Genomic DNA, 19,480 nt, shown 5'->3' on the forward strand with positions numbered 1-19,480 from the left:
AAATTTCTTTTGCTGTTGTTAAAATAGCTTCATGTCACGGTATCCAGGGCCTGGCAGTAGGTTTTTTTTTTCCCCCGGTCCTGGGTCTTGAACTCAGGGTCTAGGCACTGTTTTTGGACTCTCTCTCTCTCTCTCTCTCTCTGTCTCTCTGTCTCTCTCTTTAAATTTGCGAGTTCTGGGCTTGAGCTCAGGGCCTGAGCACTGTTCTTGAACTTTCTCAAGGCTAGAGCTCTATCACTTGCTTCCAGCTTTTTTTCTATGTATGTGGTACCAAGGAATTGAACCTGGGTCTTTGTGCATGCTATGCAAGCACTCTACCACTAGGCAAACTCCTGGCCTGTTTTGGGGCTTTCTGAAGGCCAGGGCTCTACCACTTGAGCCCCATATGGTGCCAAGAAATTGAACCCAGGTCTTCATCCATACTAGGCAAGCACTCTACCACTAGGTCATGCTCCAGGCCTCCTGGCTGTAGTTTGAGCCAGGCAATGGCAAGTCCTGTGCTGATAAGAGGCCAACAGGGTTTCAGAGGTACTGGGTAGCTGGAGTTAAGGTCACCTGTTGGAAGGATGGCTGTTCAATGTGACTGGAACTGTATCTGCATCCCCCCACCCTTTTCCCTCTCTGTCTGTTTCCGTTTTACATGATAGAGGCTGGAGTTCCCAGATGTTGTTTGGATTAAAGAGCATGTGTGGGGAGGGGGAAAAAAAAAGGCTTTCTTAATGATAATAACAGAGTCAGGCTGGCTGGTTCTGTACTGACAGGAAAATGGAGAGATAAAAACTCCATTAATGGTGTGTGCACTGCCTAAGTAGCCAATAAAACAATGCTGTCCTCCCTGGAAGCCAGTCCCACCCTGGCAATGCCCAGTGCCAACTGCAGGAGACAGCAGCTGCAGAGAGGCCAAAGTGTTCTGAGACTGGAGTCCAGCTCAGTGATTGGCTGGTGGGGGGCGGGTCTTTGTTCTCTTCCTCTGCCTTTACCTTCTGTCCTGGTCCTCCCTCCTCCTCCAGAGTCTCCTTTACTTGCGCCATCTCCTTCTCCTTGTCCTCCTCCTCGTCCTCCTCCTCCTCCTCCTCCTCCTTCTCCTTGTCCTCCTCCTCGTCCTCCTCCTCCTCCTCCTCATTCTCCTCCTCCTCTTCCTGTTCATTTTCTAAGATGAGTCCCTTTTATGCTGGCTGTTCTAGAATTCGAGCCACATCTGATTAAAACTTAGTGATTATTCACAGAATGCAGTTGGCTGGTCGCTCCCAAGCCTACTTATCTGGGTTGTTAGACTTTGTGACCACAGAATTTTTTTTTCATTTGTGTCAATTCCTTTGAGCTTAGGTACTGTCTGACTTTGTTGTTGTTGTTCAAGATTGTTGCTTTACCACTTGAGCCACAGCTCCACTGCCAGCTTTTTGGTATTTAACTGTAGATACGAATCACATATACTAGACTGGCTTTGAATTGTGATCATCAGATCCCAGCCTCCTAAATAGCCAGGATTACATGTGTTTGACACCAATACCCAGCTGGAAATGTTTATACAAAATGTCTCCACGGTTACAGCTTGTAAAGTATGATAGTTATTATTGCAGAGGTGATACTGCATCCTTCCCTGACAGCTTTGGATTTCAGTATTTAAATAAATAGTTAAAAAAGGGTCTCATTTGGCAAGAGATCATTGGAGAATGGCAAAGGTGGCTTTTGTCAGCATACATTCTGAGAGTCTTGTCTGACCTCCTCTTACTGGAGCCTTCCTGTCCTCTGGTCATGCAAACCCTTAGGACCAAAGAAGGAAGGAAGGAAGTACTGTTAGGTGTCATATAAAGCATCCCTGCACATTTAGAAGATAAGGGAGCTGATATCTAGTTCTGTCTATGTTACCTCTGAGGTTAAAATGAATGTTTCTTTGCCTGCCCGTTTTCCTGCTTGCTTGCCTCCTTTTCTTCTCATATTGAGGCTCAAACTCACCTGGCACATGCTAGGTATCTTATCATTGAGCAGCATCTCCAGCCCAGCTACTTTGACTTTAATTCACAATGTACAAGGGAACAGGACAAATAGTTGAGTGTTGCTTTTTGTACTGTGGTGTGGCCTGTAGACTTTACATGTATGAGGTGAAAGGAATTTTATAGGTGAAAGGAATAGAGCTTGAGGGATTAAGTCAAGGTCATGAAGTCTGGTTCAGTTGGAAGAAAACATACTATAAGTTAAGTTGACTTGTAAGTTAAGTCTTATAAAAGATTTAATTTTTATGTCCATGGGTTGGAAAGCCTAAGGAAAAGGCATTGGTTCATAGGTAGTAACTTCCTGCTGAGTGTTCAAGTGGTAGAAAGGACTAGGTAGCTTTTAGTGAGAATTTTAATTTCACAGGACACTGATCCTAGGCAATACCATACTTATCATTTCATATTTGTTGATTAGTTTTCAGCAAGGATTTTCAGATCCACAAACATTCAGACTATACTATTGGTTGAAAAGAATTTTTATATAACCTATAGTTGTATGTATATGTGAAGAATAAGACTGGTATCTATGAGTTTCAATTATTTTTGAGAAATGGCAATATGTGTCATGTGGGAGTCTCTGTTCCTCTACTAATGTTGCTTTTGAAGTTCAGTAAGTTGCACAATTGGGAATGACAGTTATCTCTAGAAGGAGATAGCATCATTATATATAAAAGCTTTTCCAGCTTTGGCATGTTCCTACTTCTGTGGAATATTCACATTTTTTGGTCTCTTAAAAAAATTACCCAAAAGAACTTAAACAAGGCCACACTAAAGCTACCAGCACAACCATGTTCATTTAGCATTATTTACCAAAGCTAAGATATGGAACCAACCAGATGCCCCTCAGTAGATGAATGGATTAAGAAAATGTGGCTTATATGCACAATGGAATTTTATGCTTCCATCAGAAAGAATTACATCACCCCATTTGTAAAGAAGTGGGAAAACTTGGAAAAAAAAATCACACTAAGTGAAGTAAGCCAGACCCAAAGAAACCAGGCTCCATGTTTTCCCTCATTTGTATATTTCTAGGATAGTTCTAGCAGAGGATCACAGTAGATCAATAATGTGTACATATGACCATATAAAATGATGATGCTAATCAAATCCAAGATATGGAAAGAAGGGCTTTTTAAAATTTTTTTCCTCCCCCCAGTTCATCCCTTGTTGTCACTGTGTTTGATTTGGGTACCCTGTGTCTTGTGTGTATATGTTTATTTGATCTGGGAAAGGGAATACGAATAACAAAATGGTGAGACAAAGGATAAAGGGTGAACCAATGCAACATCAATACTTACTGTATTGGAAATGAACTTTACAATTTGGGGAGGTAGTGTTGGGGTGTAGGGGAGAGGGAAAGTAGGAGAAAAAGGAGGGGTTAACAATGTACTCATTACCTTACTTATGTAACTAGAATCCCTCTGTATGTTACCCTTACTTAAAAAAACAAAACAAAACAGAACAAAACAAAAAAAAATCAAAACAGTAACCTTGACTCTCATGTTTGTTTTTGCCAAAGGCCCTAGGAGTAATTGTCTATAACTCAGAAGTAGAAGTTGAAGTTGAAGTGGTGAGTGAGTGTGTGTGTTTATGTGTATGTTTAGGGTAGTCCATCTACAAATATACTTGAACTAGTTTGTAGACATGTGTATGTGTGTGTGAGTGTGAATGTGTGTATGTGTCTCAGTTTTTTGAGTACATGTGGAGTTGGTGATCATATACCCAGGGCTGAATGCATTGTAGGCTCACCCTCTACCACTCTAGTATATCCCTGGTCCTATTTTCTTTTGTTGTTTCCTCTTTTTTCTTAGAAACAGAATCTCACTATGTAGCTTAGGCCAGCCTTGAACTCATAATCCTTCCTCATTCTCCCAAGTGCTGGGATTACAGGTGTGAAGGGCTTGATTACAGATGTGAAGGGCTTGCCATCACACTTGACTTTGATCCATTCTTCATGGATAGAAAACAGTAGGAAGACATCCTCATGGCTCTGTTAAACCAGACTAAATATGTGATAAGTTTTAAGTTACTGAGTTGAATTTATGCTAGTGTGTGTTATCTTAAAATAAGCCTAATTGTCCAGCAATGTTGACAGAGTCAAAAATGCTGTTCATCAAACAACTAAGCAAATTTTAAAGCTTTTATCTAAATGTCCTTCCCCAAATACTTAATAGTTTCAAAGTTAGAACTAACAAAAGCTAGCCTTTTCTTTCCTCCCTCTCATCTTTAGAAAATAAGCTATTTTAAAACTTACAGAAGATTATTATCTCTGTTTGGGGTTTAAAATGTTAAAAAGCAAAATCAGGGGAACAAATGGGTTTAGTGACCTTGAGCTTGGTTAAGTGTTTCGTAGAATTGTTACCAGTGTGAATGATAAACATGGGCAGTCACTGATGTTCTTCATTTTTCTACTCCTGGTGCTTTCATGTTCTGTTTTCTAGTTGAAACAGTTCTTAGGATATTGAATGGTTCTTGCTGTGTCTGTCTTAGTGACATACAACTTCCTGTTACCTTCCCTTTTTAGAGTTTTTAGAGTTTCCTTCCCTTTTTAAAAGACTTCCATGTGACACAGAGCTTACACACATCTCATATACTTACGTATATACACAGGTACACATACTAATTAAGTTTTGTTGTTTGTGTATGCATGTGTCTAGGTGTGTATGTTTGTTTGTTTTTGTGTTTGTGTGATTACTCATTCATGGCTAGCATTCTGCCACTTGAGCCAACCTCTACTTCTGGCTCTTTGGTGGATAATTGGAGATGAAGTCTCACAAACTTTCCTTCCTAGGTTGGCTCGGAACCACGGTCCTCAGATGTCAACCTCTTGAGTAGCTAGGATTGCAGATATGAGCCACCAGCACCTGGCTTAAGTTTTTTTTCCTTTTAAACATTGCTTGTATAAATATAGCACTTTAAAAATAATGGAGTTATGAACTCAGTGAACAATTGATTTCAGGGTAGGGGTAGCTTAGTGCTAAAGTATTTACCTTGGGCTTGATCTCAGTAAAAACAAACAAGGTTCTACTATTTGTAAAACGGTCCCTGATACTTTGGAGGTAAAAACTGCTTGTTTTCTTTGAGCAGTCCATAGACTTACTAGGGAAATAGAGTGTAAATCTGGAACATTGAAATGTGATCATGATGCTCTAAACTAGAAGTATTTGTTAGATTGACAACAAGAGACATTGCTGGTGAAAACATGCAAAAGTAAGCGATGAACAAGCTCAACATATCCTTAGAGAACTGTAGAGTGCAGTTAGGTTGATGGCACAGGTGGAATCAATACATGAAACTAGAAGTCTGTCCCAAGTAGTAGATCACCAGCCACGAGTGGATAAAGCCAAGTAAGAGTACAAGGCCCTGAATTCAGTCCCCAGTACCAACACAACAAACATTTTTAAGAAAGTAGTAAATAAGTAAATAGGTAACTCTGTTTTTCTTATCAAAGCACATGCAGGTTATTTTATTTTAATATAGCAGTATAGACCTGGCAAGTGCTTACAAAATATACAGCTTATCAGATATAATTATGGAGAACCAGTGTACACATATACCATGGCAGCAAGAAAACAAAAATACTCAAAATGTGATTCACATTTCCTTTTACTTTTAACTTTATGGATCTTCTTTTGCTTGTTACCTTGTTTTCGTAGCACAGAGGACTAAGCTCTTCAGCCTGTTTACCCTTGGGAACACCTTATATGCTTTGGACAAATAATAATTTCAGTGAAACAATTAGGAAAAGAGTATTGGTTAATTATTGTTGTGCATTTTTTTTCCAAGTCTGAAACCAGGACTTGAACTTAATACCTGACACTTTCACTTATTGGGTAGCACTCGGTCTATCTTGTTAAATTTGGTTCCTCTGGTAAAAATGTTATTTGGTAACTGACCTGTAGGAAGTTATAAGAATATGTGGCCCTTTTTACTCCTGCTTTGAAGCCTAGAGTAGAAACTTAGCACTCTACTGATAAAAATTTTCTTTGCTGGAAGCTGGTGGTTTATGCCTGTAATCCTATCTACTTAGGAGACTAAGATCAGAGGATAGAGGCTTGGAGCTTGTCAGGGTGGGGGTGAGGGCGGAGCCCTTGAAACTATTTCCAGTGAAGTATCAGAAATGCTAGAATGGAGGTATGGCTCAAGTGGTAGAATGTCAACTATGAGCAATCATGAGATTGTGAGATCACAAAGCATCAGTACCAAGAATGCACATACATTCACATTTTCTTTGTCATATTTATTCATTTGCTTTTTTTTCTTTCTGGTAATTTTAACCATATCTTATTCTATATGTATTTAAATCAGGCTGACCTATTTTGGATCAGTATTGGAGATTGAGCAGGACATTGGAAACAGAGGTCTTACTTTTGAGATGGTCTTTATGGAAGCTTTGCTAAAGTATCTGTATAGTGCAGTAAATAGGCACAATGAAACAAAGTGCCAGACAGCCTATTAGAGAACCAGAAAATCTGGTCCAGGCCCAGTGGGTGGCATCCCTGTGAACTCTTGTAAAGGTGTCCAACATCCTGAGCTGATGAAAGGCTGTATGGTATTATATGTGAAGGTAATCATCAAGGATTAGCACATTCTAGTGAAACAAACAGTTAAGACATGGTTGCCTTGTGGTCACAGGGAGGGTTGAGGTGTTGCTAGGATGGTATGTCCACACATGAATACTGAATCTAACAGACTGAGAAGGATGTGCTAATTACCATTCAAGTCTGATTCTGTATAGGGGTGGCAAGCTGGGAGAACGTGAGAATGGTAGATACCTCCTTTTTTTTTCTACCTGTTAATAAACCCCCAACTCAGGGTGCTTATTCTCCCCTCAGAGCCTTTAATAGAAACAGCAGGGATAGAGCCATGTGCGTTTATGCCTAGAGGATGTCATGGGACTCAGTTCTTACCCAGACATTGACCAGACTCTGTGGATCAACCATAGACCTCTTAACTAGTTAAGGGCTGATGGAATTAAACAAACAAAACACACACACACAAAAACTAGAAAAACAAAAACAGTTAAGGGATAAAGTTTGAAAATATGTGTTTCTTGGGCTTTCTTTTTAATATATATGTATATTATATATATCATTTATTTGTTACCCTTAAGTCATTATCATTAAGTTATTATCTTAATGTCATTTCTTTCAGCATGCTCATCCATTCCTGCAAATCCTTTTCTTCCCTATTCTTAATTTTGTAGCAATATACATTAAAATTTTCACTACATTCCTCCACCCCTACTTTTCTCCCTCAGTTTCTATTTTTGAGCTACCAACTTGAAGGCCTAAAGAAAGTCTTGCTATTGAATTGGTAGTGTCATCTGGCTAGAAATGCTGTGTCCCTTTCCTTCCCAAACTGGTTACACAATAACACTGGACATGGGGGCGGGGGAAAAATGGAGAGAAGGTGCTTTAAATATATGAGTAGTGCGTTTTTTTCATCTTATTTTTTATTATCGAGGTAATGTATAGAGGGGTTACAGTTACATTTGCCAAATAGTAGATGCATTACTTCTCACACATTGATACCCCTTCTTATGTTTTTGTCCCCATTTCCCTCCCCCACTCCCTCCCAATCATCTTGTTTTTCCCCCTTCCTTTCCCTATTTCAAATAAACAAACATATACAATATACCAGGTAACAAAGTCAGATACAGTAACAATATGAGATTAACCAAAGGGCAACAAAGGAGAAATAAGATAGCACATTATCAATGTATGTGAATTAATGGATCTTCTATCTGGCAAATATAATGTAACCCTTCTATTAATTACAATAAGAAATATAAAGGAAAAAAAAGAACAACAATCACTCAAGATAAAGCTTTTGTTTCCATATCCTAGAGATCCTTTTATTTAGTCTCATCCTATAAGATCTTATGTATCTATGTTTTGCTATTGTAATCCCATGAGTAGTGTGTGTGTGTGTGTGTGTGTGTGTGTGTGTGTGTGTGTGTTTGCCTTTCGGCCTTGTTTGTTATCAATTCTTTTTTTGGGGGGGGGCAGTCTTGGGGCTTGAACTCAGGGCCTGGGCACTGGACACTTTTTGCTCAAGGCTAGCACTCTGCCACTTGAGCCTTTTTCTGTGTATGTGGTACTGAGGAATCAAACCCAGAGCTTTGTGTATGCTAGGCAAGTACTCTTATCACTAGGTCACATTCCCAGCCTCTGGAATCTACTCTTTTATGAAGGCATACTTCATTACCTTGTACTTAGTGGGGAAATGAGAAGGCAAGAATTATATTCAGTCTGTAGCCTTTGTCGTTAGTGTCTTACAGCTACAAGTGGAGGAATATGGTCCTTGATTATGGTTCTTTTCAGGCTTCTCTGTGGAGCTCTTCAGAATAGGTATTGAATAATTATAGTTTTTAGTCCAGTGCTGTCACACACATCTGTAATATTAGTGGAAAGTGGGGACAGGAAGATTGTGAGTTCAAGACCCGTCCTGGGAACATCTGTAAGACCTTATTTTAAAACCAAAATAAAGGTAATTAGGGTAGGGAGATAATCTAAGTGGTAGAATAGAAGATAAGGGCTAAGATCTTCCACTCCGAAGTAATTTTTATGAATCAGAATGCCACATTTCATCCATATTTCAGCCTCAGTCATCTTCAATATCTCTCCCCTTCTTTTTCCTTCATGTGGATTTTATAAAAATTGTCTTTATTAGCACCCACTGTACACCTTTTACTTCACACGTGGCCACTTCGTAGGGAAATTACGATGCTCGTTTTGCCTGTGGGGACTGTTGCAAGGACAGTTGGCTCAGGCTGTGAGATGGTTGGATGGCAGGGTGAGGATTCAGCTCAGCACCTGGGACTCCCTTGTCTACTTAGCTTGCCGACTTTGTTCTCTCAAGTCTTACCCTTGATCCCCTCACTTTGTCTGGCACAAATAAATGAGTCTTTGGTTGGACAAATGAAAGGGATTTTGATGGAGCGCCAAACCACTTCAGTGGAGGGTTTTGAGGTTACAGAGTATAAGCAGGTTATCTTCAGAAGTGTAGTCTGGTACTTAATTATGCTCAGTAATTAAGTAATCCACAGTTGGTCCCTCTCTTCTCAGCCAAATTATATGTTAAATTCTAGAGGGGAAAGGCACTCATAGTTGTACCTTAAATCCTGTTGTTGGGGCCCAAACATTAGGGATGTTCTCTTTGTGTCTTCTCTTTGGCTGATCTTTAGGCTAGGAGGACGATTTTCAGTCTTTTAGGAAAATCCCTGGAACTTGTATTTTTTTCTTATGTCTTGTAGTTTTCCTCACTTTACTTCTTTTTTTTTTTTTTTTTTTTTTTTTTGCCAGTCCTGGGCTTGAGCTCAGGGCTTGAGCACTGTCCTTGGACTTTCTCAAGGCTAGAGCTCTACCACTTGAGCCTCAGCACCACTTCTGGCTTTTTGCTATGTATGTGGGGTACCGAGGAATCGAACCCGGGTCTTCATGCATGCTAGGCAAGCACTTTAACCACTAGGCCAAACTCCCGGCCCCCTCACTTTACTTCTTAAAAAAAAAAAAAAAAAAGCAAACTAATGAGCTGACCCCCACTCAGACTCTGAGTACATACCCGGAGAAAGAATAGTGCTCCTGTGATACAGTTCTTTCCCAGGATTTCTTGGGAAGTATACTGTCTATGTTTTCCTAAACCTTAAGAAAAAAAAAATCAGTTATCAGCTCAGTGGGAAAAAAAAATGTAAATTTTCCAGAGCTAAAACAGTAAACTTGGAAACATTAGTAGATAGGAGTCCCTGATGTCAGGTTGAAGGCAAGAATAGGAAAAGGTGACCCTGGCATTCAAGGATAAGGTGGATATTTCTTGAAGCCAGGGCAGGATAGCCTTAGAGAGACTTGGTTACCATCGCTTATAGTAGTTACTATGCTGTAAATGTCTGCTACTACCAGTGAGTCACCCTTGCAAATAGAGTAAGTTTCTATACATAGCATACAGTACACAAATCCTGTGCATGGTGTTGCAAAAAAAAAGAAAAAGTTTCAGAAACAAAGTAAGTTTTTAAGTTGGCAGTGTTCTGTGAATGTTAAGTGTTCTGTGAATGTTGCTTGTAGATTTGAATGTAGGTTATTATAGAGGTCAACGAAGTTCCCATCTAAAGGTCTAGATGGTAAATATTTCAGGCTTTGCAGACAGAATGGACTAGCACAACTGTCATCTTGCCATTTCACTGTGGAAGCAACTGTAGACTACATGGAAATGAACAAGTGAGTCTGTCCTAATAAAACATTTATTTCTAAAAACAGTGTGAGCCGGGCACAAGGAGCTCACTTCTGTTATCCTAGCCACTCTGGAGACTGAGATCTAAGGATCACAGTTCAAAGCCAGCCCAGGCACGAAAGTCCATGAGACTCTTATCTCCAATTAACCACCAGAAAACCAGAAGTGGCGCTGTGGCTCAAGTGGTAGAGAACTGGCCTTGAGGTAAAGAGCTCAGGGATGGTGCCCAGGCCGAGTTCAAGCCCCAAGACAGATCAAAAAACACTGAGCTGGATTTTGCCTGGTATTGGAATACTATCCAATAATGTTTGCTAGTGTTTTCTAAATTGTAGTATTTACTACTGGCCACAATTCTTTATAAACAACACTGAGTCTCCTGTTTCTCATTTAGCAATGCCAGTGGATAACCATATAATAAGCGAAGTTTGGGAGTAATTTGATCATTATCTTTCATTTGAACTTTTGTGACAGGGTCTCACAGTTCTGTTAACAGGGCTACCCTCAAGCTTTTGCTTGAGTAGCCCTCATGTTTCAGGCCCCCATGTTTCTGGGACTACACACTAATCACTGGGTATATTTAAGCATTTTGAGGAATTCTAGAGAAATTACTGGAAATTCCCATTTTTTCATCCTCAAATTGAACACTAATATTTGTTGAGAATTTAGACACTCCTAGAGTCTAGAGTTTTCCATACTTTACTTCCTCATTCATTTTCTTTTTTTTTTCTCCACCCTACCCACCCCACAGTTCGCATTCATTGTATATCATCTTTCTCCTCCTACTCTAACATGTCCCTGGAGCTACAGTGCTTAGGGTAGTGGATGTCCCCCTTCCCAGTGGATTCTGTCTCTTCCCCCACCAGACTTGCAGAGTGGAATCTTGGGAACTGATAAGATCCCATTGACTTTCTCTGGAATTACAATGGATCAGATTCCTCCCCCCCACCCATACACACCCCGCAACATATTCAAGTACCTGGAGTAGATTATTCTTGAAGAATATGTAATGTTCATATGCCTGCTTATATCAGTGTTACATTTTTTTTCTTTTCTGTGATACTGGATATCAAGCCCAGGGCCTGTCATATTCTAGGCAAGTGTCTATTGTTGAATTACATCCCCAGTTTCCCATATTGCTTTAGAGCCAACTAAAGAGAATGTTTGTACTGTCATACGAATGATTTATGTTTTTATTTGGGATTGGTATGTTTAACCTTTTTTCTGCCATAATGCTTTAACACTTTTGTTATCTTAGAAGGTAGACAAGGAAAAGAAAGTAAGAATATTTAATATGAGAATTCAGCTTAGTGCTTGCTGACAAGAGATTTAACATGGTTGCCATTAATAGCAGAATCTTACAGTCAAAAGATATTAACTGATTTTTGGTTTTGTCATATTAAAAATTGTGATTTGGGCCACTCTTAAACCAATGTGAAGAATGTTTTCCTGTATTTAAAAAGTGGTAGTAGTTTTTTCAATTTTGTTGTTGTTAGGTTAAATAAATACAAATAATGTGGTTTCCACAGTGTTAGAACTATATGATAATTAGTAAGAATTAAAGATGGACGAATTTATTTCGTGGAATAGGGAACTAAAATTCACATGGAATGATTTGGGTCTGTCACATATAGTAGGTTGGAAAACTCAGTTTGGCTGACTTCTAAGTCCATGTTCTTACTACCATATCCCTTCTTTTTTTTTTTTTTCAAGTAATTATGGTTCAAAGCAATTCCATAGAAAGGGACACCCATATGATTGTTTGGGTGATTGGACTGGTTGGATGGATTGGGAAGACAAAGGATGGGTCTTAGAAGGTAGGAGTTTGAAATGTTTGGAAGTCACAATTTCTAGAGCTTATGACCAAAAAGTTGAGAAGACTTGCCTCCAATTTTTTCCCATTGCTTAGTTGCTTTTTTCACTGCCAAGAATTTGTTTGACTTAAGTATTTTTTATGTTTGTCGATTTAGAACCCATCACATTACAAAAACTTAAACAAAAAGCTGCTATATATGCTCTTTAAGCTGGATTAAAGATAAATGTATTACTGAGTTTAATGCCTAAAATTGGAGGCAGAAAGATGAATTGAATTTTTCTCCTTCAGAGTTATCTTCCTCTCCCATTACAGGAATATGATTTTGACTTTTATGGCTCAGATTTTTACACAGCTTTATTATCTGCCAGTAATTAAAACTGTAGCCAGACAAATACTTTGGCTAAATTTTTTGAAAAAAAATGGAACTCTAGTGCCAATTTGCTAGACTTGGTTATGTAGATATTTAAGTGTATGAATACCTGAGCCTTTCCTTTTTCTTTTCTCTTACCTTTTCCCCTTTTATTTCCCTTTTTCATTTCATTTCCCTTCTTTTCCTTCTTTTTTGGGGGGGTGTAGGGAGATTCATATTTTAAATTACTTAGGATTTTTGAATATAGCACTTTCTACTGATTGTCAGGACTTCTGAGCTTGTTTATAGATGAATGGTATTTTTGAGAAAATAGTTTCTTATTTGAACACCAGGTTTTGAACACTTTGCCTATTTTACCAATCTTTTCTTGCTTGTATTACGTCACAGTTTTGAGTTCAGTCCATAGATGAAAGCCCAATACATTTTGAAGCAATTTTTTTATTAAAGAATTTATTAGCATTGATTTTTACATCATATTTCAAAAGACGTATTTAACTCAAGAAGGGAATCTCTATATACAATCACTGGCACTTAGATTTTAAAATTAGGCTGAGGGTTTGTATGTCATAGATAACATATTAATCTATGTAATAAAATATTATATGTGTAGAGTCATAGATTTTTATTTCTATGTAGTTGTATTTATATTTCCAATACTATGTCCACAGCATCGGGTATTATACTTTATTCAAAAATTTGATTTTTATTCAGTAACTTTCAAGGACCAACTGTATATTAGTTACCATGAAAGAGGGATGGGACAGATGAATAATATGTGATCCAAACCTAGTTTTAGAACAAACCCAGTACATGCAGAAGGACTAAGTCCCACAGTAATTGTAAATGACAATAATAGAATGGGAAAAATCTGTAAAATTTAAGAATATTTCAAGAAGGCTGATCAGAAGCAGGGGAAATTAAAGCCAGGTATGTGATAGGCTTCCCTCGCCTGAAGGATGGGAGAAGTTTCATGTAGTGAAGATACTAGGGCTAAGGTGGAGTGGTTTGAAAAATCAGGTTGCAGTGTAGTTCAGCTTTGGGCATTTGACTGGATTCAGTCTGTAGCAATTCAAATAAAACAGCAAAAACAAAACAAGTCAATCTGACTTTTAAATAGAGTAAGAGAAAAGAAAAACCATGCACCACATTCAAGCATTTTTTTGTATGTCTGAACCTCCTACAGATAAAGTACCTCTGGCTCCTATCTACTCCTTCCTGCTCCTAAAATGTTCATTGATGGCAGAGGGAAAACAACTTTATGTGAACCCAGCCAATTTCTCTGACCCCTGGGGATCTTAGGAAATCCCAACCATCTCAAAAAATACCAATATTGAAAATAGTTAATACCTGAAACTCAGTACTTTGTAGGTGCTGCTCAGGGAAGAATGCTCTTAAGAAAATTCTCCTTGGAGTGTATTTTTACTCTACCTTTGTTCAATGACTTCAGAAAAATGACAAACTTCATGTTGACCTCTCTACAGGGAGATCTTTTTATTGTGTCTCATTTTTAGTGTGCCTTTTTGTGTCTAGAGTCTCTTTTCAAATAGCTCAGGAGACTGAAATGAGGGATGGTTTAATAGTATCTGCAAAACCTTTCCCCTTGAATTCCAAGGTGATTGGGGAGATAGTTTTTTCCACATAATTATTTAGGAATGCTGTCTTGTAGAGTTGTTTTTTGCTTAGATTTATTTATGTGAAAGTTTTCTTGGCAAAATGTTACCTGAGGTTTAAAAAAAAATAACAAGGGAGCTGTTTTCCAAAAAGAGTAGTGTCCAGTGCTTTGTGTTACTAATCATTTCAATGGGAAAGTTTGGTTCTAATAAAAATTTCCTCTTCCTCTGGCAAATGTTGATGTTTTTCAAGTCTTCCTAAAGGAAAAGGGAGGTTGGATGGCTTTTTGTTTTTTGTTAGTTATCTGGAACACCCCTTCCCTTCTGCTTTTGCTCCCCACCATTGTTTTGTAAGTCTTTGAACTAGACTGTCTACTACTGTGAATTTTGCTTGAAAATGGACCAAAACCAGAGATTTCACTGGTTACTCCGGAAATGGTTACTTTTACAGCTAGTGAATATTTCTAAAAGGGACCAAGCATCTGGAAAGGGAGATTGATTTTTATTTGTTTCGTTTTTTTTTTAATTAAAATTTTATTGTAAAGATGATGTACCAGAGGGGTTTTAGTTACATAAGTTAGGTAAGGAATACATTTCTTTTTGATCATTGTTACTCCCTCCCTCATTTTCTCCCAGTTATTCCTTTCCCAACCCCTCTTTCCCCCAAGTTATAAAGTTCATATCCAGCATAGTCTCTAGTGAGTATCACTGTTGAATTTGGAGAGGGAATTTTTATTGTAGCATTTATATTGCTAACATTTTTTTTCTAATGTTGTAAGAGTAAGTGAACTTTTAAGGAACTTTTAAAATTTACCAACGTTTTAGTCGATAGTATAATTTATAAAAACTATATAGACTAATGGGGGTCTGTATCCTCAGCACATTGCATATGAGTGTTTTCAAATGTTTCCATCCATTTGTAAATCAGTTTTAATTTCATGGATCCATTTGAAATGATTCAAGTGTGTACTTCCATTACCCAGTCCAGTTACAATTGCAGATGTTTCTTGGGCTTAGTTGATTTTCTTTCTTCTTTCCCTCTCTAGCCCTGAGTACTTGTGAGCATTGTACTGCGGGAGCCAGATTCTGGAGAGCTCATCATTACAGAAGACTCCAGGAGCACCTCTTCCATTGCCCAGTCCTCCCAGTGAACACAGTGAGTGCAGTTAAGAGCCAGGGCATGCTGCTTGAAGGAGTGTGGGCCGATGTGACGCGGAACCAGCTCTAAGGTAGTGGAGTGAACTTTTCTTAAGACTTGTTTCAGCAGTGTTGTTGCCAGAACCGGCAGTTCAGACATTTCAACAAATCACCTCTTTTAATGCTCTATGGCAGAGATCAAGTCTACAGGGTAAATTCTTTACCACAAATGATTATTTTGTTACTGCCTGTGAATCTAATATAAGAACTTCAGAACAGCCTACTAGGTCTTAGTTTTTACACTGACCTTTTTGAGGGATAGATCTGCACTGCTTTTCTTTAACTTGAGTTAAACTCAACTGCAAACAGAATTTTTTTGTATGCATAAAATGTGTCTAATATTCTTTATTCCCTTAGGGCCACAATATTTTTTTTTTCTTTTTCACTTTTATCACATAGGAACCCTTTTTTGTAAGGACATATATATATATTAACATACAAAATGTGTATTAATTATGTCTAAAATTGATGCATCATGATAATGCATTTTATTTTACAACATGCTTCTCTTCTCCACTTGATATATTGTGGACGATTTTTCTTCAAGGAGAATTTAATTTCAGTCTAAATAATGCCTGCTTTGTGCTTCTTATATGACTGTAACATAATAACCAGTTCTCCAACGAGAGATTAACCTATGATTTAAAGGTGTCTGGGGAGGGGGAGATCGTTCACATTAGGGGAGAAGATGAAGCCGTGTTGACATTAAGGATGGGAGTTTATATTTTCTAGGGCTAATGATGGGCTGCTTGGGCTGCAAGGTATCAGTTGCATCAAATTTTCATTTTCTGGAGGCAAGGTAATTAAGTATATTTGTTAGTTCTGGCCACCATCTGAGTGTTTTGAGAAATTTTTCTTGCTCATGGAAGGTGGTGTGAGTTTAAATTAGTTTTAAGAGGATATAATGAATAACAGGGATGGCATTAAGAAACAATTTCATTTTGTGTATTTTATTTATTTAAGTTGGGGAGGAAAAATGGTGGTTGCAATTAATTACTAATTATGTTATTCTTAATATGAAGCACAGTTAAAATTGCTCAGCGCAAATGTTGACTAAGATGGCCAACAGTGATGATCGCTAGAGTTTTTAGGTATTGTGGTTGAGAACGAATGTTTGTATTTTTGTTATGAATATTCCATTATCAGTATTGTTTTTGTGTGAATATTTATTTTTGAGAGGTAATCAGTGTTTATAGATTGAAAAGACAGAAAAAGAGTATGGGGTAGAAAATAAGTCGTCTTCTTCCTGTTCCCCAAAAACCCAGTTATCTTTTTAGGCAACCACTCCTAGCACTTCTCTTTGAATCTTACAGAGCATATATAACAAAGTACAGAACCTACAGGTTGTTCCTGTTTTTTACTCAAATGGCAACAGCGCTTATAAGTTTCACATCTTTTTTTTAATTGAAATGATATTACTTGGAAGTTCTATATTAGTGTCACATTCACCTTTAGTGAATGCTTATTTACTCTTCTATCATGAGTTTCCATAATTTGCTTAAGTAGTACTAGATTGATGGCCATATAGATTGTTTCCAGTTTTTATTCTCGTGAACTAAGTCATAGGGAATAGCCTTGTGTAGATTTCATTTCAAACATGAGTATCTCTCTATAGGATCCATTTCTAGTTGAACTGCTGGGTCAAGGACCATGTAATTTAGGTTTTGGTTAAACTTATTGCAAAGGTGTTGTGTTCATAGAGCTTAAATGGTAATAGATTTCACTGATCCAGAATGCAAACACTGCCTCCTCACAGTGCAAGTTCCTTGTGTGATGGCTAAACCAGTGTCTTCTCTTTGCCACATTCGTAGGTGAAAAATGACAGCTTTCGTGTCATTTCCATTTATCTTATTTTTAATTGATATTGAACATTTGCAACATTAAAAGCCATGGGTATTTCTAGTTCTGTTCTTTGGGCAGTTGATTTTTTTGTCGTTAATATATTGATTTCTTTTGAAAACTTTGATTGTAATTATCAACTCAGCTTTCTTTTCTTATTGTGGAATGTACTGTTTATTTTAATTTTTTTGTTTGGTCATTTGCATAAAAAGTAAGTTTTTTATGTGCTGATTATTAAACATTGACTAATGTATCAAGTCATCAAATATTTATCAAGAACTTGTTCTGTGTTCCTGACTATACAGTAGAGAATAATACTTATCAGGAATTTCTTCTAGGTGCCTGACTATTATATTTACTATTATATATAATATTAAAGAAAACAGATCCTGATACTTGATCTATGAATCTATGCTTATAAAAAAAGAGATCATCAATGAAACATGAATAAAAAGATTCATGGAAATAAATACATAGCTAGCTTTTTGGTATCACAGTTAAAAGTCCTTACCCAGAAGCCAGGAGTTTGGCCTAGTGGTAGAATGCTTGCCTAGCACACGCGAAGACCTAGGTTCATTTCCTCGGTACCACATATAGAAAAAAGCTGGAAGTGGTGCTGAAGTTCAAGTGGTAGAGTGCTAGCCTTGAGAAAAGCCCAAGGACAGTGCTCAGTCCCTGAGTTTAAGGCCCAGGACTGGGAAAAAAAAAAAAAAAAAAGACCTTACCCAGTTAGAGATTTGAAAACCTGTTTCCTGATTTCTGCTAGTGTAATGTGGAACTTTTTTTAGATTTTTATTTTTGATACATCTGGAATGTTAGGTTTGATCCAGCTTAAATTTTCTTCAGGTGCTCTATTAATTAGAATAAAGCTTAGTTGTTGTAACCAAGAGACTTCACTATGCTATAGTTCAAAAAGGAGAAATTTCTTTTTCCTCATTTAACAGTCCCAGTCTGAACTAAGCCAGTTTGCAGAGTAGCTCAAATCCACCAATCATTAAAAGATTCATATTTTTTTATTGTTAAGGACTATTTCGTTTCATTTATTTATTTTTATTGTAATGTATAGAGGAGTTACAATTATATTCACCAGATAGTAGGTACATTATTTCTCACACATTGATACCCCTTCTCATGTTTTTGTCCCCATTTCCCTCCCTCCTACACCCTCCCAATCATCTTGTTTTCCCCCTTCCCTTTCCTATTTCAAATAAACGTGTATACAATATGCCAGGAAACAAAGTCAGATACAATAACAACATGAGATTAACCAAAGGGCAAAAAAAGAGAAGAGAAATAACATAGTACATTAAGAACAACAATCACACAAGATAAATCTTGTTTCCATATCCTAGAGATCCTTTCATTTAGCCTCATCCTTTATGACCTCATGTATCTAGGTTTTGCGCTATTGTAATCTTCTGCTAGGAGAGTCCTAGGTATATACTAATTATTACAAATGAGGGAAACCATTGAGCCTATGTTCCTTTGGGTCTGGCTTACTTCATTTAATATGATTTTTTCCAGGTCTTTCAATTTCCTTACAAATGGGGCAATGTCATTCTTTCTGACGGCAGCATAGAATTTCATTGTGTATAAATGCCACATCTTCTTGATCCAATCATATACAGAGTGACATCTGGGTTGGTTCCATATCTTTACTATGGTAAATAGTGCTGCAATGAACGTCATTGTGCTAGTGGATTTAGTATGTCTTTGTTCCTGGACGTTTGGGTAAATGCCAAGGAGTGGAATTGCCGGGTCATTAGTCTTTTGAGGAATGGCCATACTGCTTTTCATAGTGGTTGAATGAGTTTACACTCCCACCAATAATGTAGTAGTGATCCTTCTTGGCCACATCTCCACCAGTATCTGTTGCTATTAGATTTCTTGATCATGGCCATTTTAACTGGAGAGAGGTAGAATCTTGGTTGTTTTGATTTGCATTTCTTTTATGGCCAGAGATTTGAGCATTTTTTTCATGTGTCTATAGGCCATTCTTTTTTAAAGACAAGTCTTTCTCTAAGCCTTTGGCCCATCTTTTAATGGGATGGCTGTTTCTTTGAAGCTTTGTTTGGAGAGACTGGATTTTTTTTAACTGTAGATATATTTTAGATATGAGACCTTTGTGAGAGCTTGTTTGGAGGTTCTAGCAGGGGAGCGCAGCTACTCTTATACCCTTGACCCAAGACCGGTCCTCCTCTATTGGAGATGGCCGTCCTCTTCGACCGAGCATGCAGCTTCGGGAGGGACGCACATGGAGCAGTGAGGGAGGAAGGGGACACCCACCTAGCCAGCCAGATCAGCTGAATCAACCCTGACGATCAAGGGGTGACAGATGTCCTAGCCAGATCGCCCTCACATCCATTGAGACCTTTGTATGTTGTATGGTTAGAGAAGAAGATTCATATTCTGTCTACTCTATGCCTCA

General features: G+C 37.9%; 1 protein-coding gene across 1 annotated transcript in view; it reads left to right on the forward strand.

Moving 5' to 3' along the window:
* The window catches only part of Acvr1 (activin A receptor type 1), a 123,068-nt gene that overhangs the window by 33,067 nt on the left and 70,521 nt on the right, over positions 1-19,480 (forward strand). The window contains exon 2 of the mRNA XM_090342799.1: positions 15,063-15,245. The gene's annotated coding sequence lies outside the window, so the exon portion shown is untranslated. The remainder of the gene's footprint in view (positions 1-15,062; positions 15,246-19,480) is intronic.

The sequence above is a fragment of the Megascapheus bottae genome, chromosome 12 (assembly GCF_031878675.1).
Source record: "Megascapheus bottae isolate mThoBot1 chromosome 12, mThoBot2.hap1, whole genome shotgun sequence".
NCBI lineage: Eukaryota > Metazoa > Chordata > Mammalia > Rodentia > Geomyidae > Megascapheus > Megascapheus bottae.